Genomic DNA, 2,469 nt, shown 5'->3' with positions numbered 1-2,469 from the left:
CAGACGCCCTAATCCCCTGGCTCAAAGGCTTATCTACCTTTTCCAAGACCCCTCCCAGGAATGGGCGGGGTCTTGCAGGTAAGGTCACACATAATATCTGGTTCCCAAGACCCCTCCCAGAAATGGGTGGGTCTCAGGTAGCTACACCTAAATCCAGGGTGGAGTTACACTTCAGTACTTTTCTGTTATGGGCATCTCACAATCTGTAATGCAAGACAATGGCCAGCCTACACCAGAAAAACTTTTTAATCATTTTGTAAGGAATGGCAAATCCAAAATACCACTGGAGTCGCATATGATCTGCAAGGACAAGTCATATTTGAAAGAGCTCACAGAACTCTCAAAACCCAACTATTAAAATATAGAAAGAGACATGCCAACGAGGACATTTTGTTCTTTTATTGTTATTATTATTATTATTATTATTATTATTATTATTATTCATTAAACTTTGTCATAATGGCCTCAAAATTCTGTGACAGATTTCTGGTCAAGCTTTTGCACTAAAGAGTATTGGTTTTATTTTCCTATACATGGATGTACATGGAATCTATTATGCTGAGTGAAATAAGTCAGAGGGAGAGAAAGACACACAGAACAGTATTATTAACCTATGGGTTTTAAGAAAAATAAAAGACATTATTGAAATAATTTCTAGAAATGAGGGTCAGAAGGACCGGCTCACAATATGAAGCTCATTACAAAGAGTGGTGAATGTAGTTAAAGAAATAACTACACTGATAACTATCATACTAATGTCAATGAGTAAGGGAAGTAGAAAACCTGTCTCAAAACAGGGAGTGGGGATCTGGGGACATCAGTGATGGGAATGTTGCTCTGGTGAAGGGGGGGGGTGTTCTTTTTATGACTAAAACCCAACTACAATTATGTTTGTAATACAGTGTTTAAATAAAGGTATTATTTATTTAAAATAAATAATCAATAAAAATTTAAAAGTCTTGATTTTAAAAACTAATAACTTAAACTGTCACACATACACAAAATAACAGATGGTCCAAAAACCACTTTCCTTTTATTCTGAAAGTTGGACGAGTGGCAGGATGCAATCCAGGGCTTCAAGCAGTGTTGTTCCACTGGCACTGCCATATTTATGAATAACTTTCCATCTCTTGAACCATGGCATGTTAGCATTTGATTCCAGCATATTGTCACCATTCCAACCAGAAATTGGCACAAATGTTACTGTATCTGGGTTGTAGCCTATTTTCTTAATGTGAGTGCTAACATCCTTAACAATTTCCTCATATCTCTTCTAGCTGTAGGGTGGCTCAATGGAATCCATTTTGTTAATACCAACAATAAGCTGCTTCACACCTATTGTGTAAGCCAGAACGACATGCTCGCAGGTCTGCCCATTCTTGAAGATACCTGCCTCAAATTTACCCAGGCCAGCAGCAACAGTCAAGACAGCACAGTCAGCCTAAGAGGTGCCTGTAATCATGTTTTTGATAAAGTCTCTGTGTCCTGGGACATCAATAATGGTCACATACGGGGCCAAAGCAGTGGCACAGTGCATAAAGAGTCTCACTTGCGCTAGCCTAGAATGGACCCTGTTTGATTCCCTGGGGTCCCATATGGTCCCCCAAGCCAGGGACAATTTCTGAGTACATAACCAGGAGTAACTGGGTCACTGGGTGCATGTCACTGGGTGTGGCCCTAAAACTAATGATAATAATAATAATTAATAATAATAATGGTCACATAATACTTGTTGGTCTCAAACTTCTACAGGGAGATATCAATGGTGATACCACATTCACTCTCTCAGTTTTTAGCTTATCCAAGACCTAGGCATACTTGAAGGAGCCCTTTCCCATTTCGACAACCTCCTTCTCGAATTTCTCAATGGTTCTTTTGTCGATGCCAACACATTTGTAGATCAAATAGCCAGTGGTGGTGGGCTTCCGGAGTTGACATGCCTGATGACAACGATATTAATGTGAGTCTTTTCCTTTCCCATTTTGTCTTGAGTTTAGCTGTGTGGCTTTCACAACACCTGAGTTCTGGCAGCAAACCCATTGTGAAAAAAAGCAGACATTTTATTCTTAAAATTATATTCATTAAACTTCTTTAAATTACCCCGAAGAAGAGCTCTATACAGCTTCAGAAAAACTCTTTAAACAAGATGTTCAGGTACAAATAAAACTTAGTTAATTCACCTATTTGTGTAAAAATAAATAATGAATGGATTGCTGGTAATCTCTTCTTTTGAGGAAAAGAATATGCTTATGTTTCTACAAATAGAAACCCTGCCAAGAAATGCATGATGAGTGAACCAACAGATTATTTAAAACAAATGCGAGAAGAAAACAAACTGGGACCTCAATAGTTAATGGGATAATAAACTGACACCACACTATGAGGCAGAGACTATCAGGAGTGAAAATGACCAGTTCCAGAATCTCAATGCTGTAAATTATGGAACTGGCCCTTCTCTCACCTGTCTTC

General features: G+C 38.6%; 1 pseudogene; it reads right to left on the bottom strand.

Annotated features, from left to right (window-relative positions):
• Positions 1 to 1,033: 1,033 nt before the first annotated feature.
• LOC126011843 (elongation factor 1-alpha 1-like) lies at positions 1,034 to 1,981 on the bottom strand (annotated as a pseudogene).
• Between the last annotated feature and the right edge of the window lie 488 nt (positions 1,982 to 2,469).

The sequence above is a fragment of the Suncus etruscus genome, chromosome 6, assembly GCF_024139225.1.
Source record: "Suncus etruscus isolate mSunEtr1 chromosome 6, mSunEtr1.pri.cur, whole genome shotgun sequence".
Taxonomy (NCBI): domain Eukaryota; kingdom Metazoa; phylum Chordata; class Mammalia; order Eulipotyphla; family Soricidae; genus Suncus; species Suncus etruscus.
Note: the sequence above shows the minus strand (reverse complement) of the source record. Positions and strands in the feature narration are given on the sequence as shown.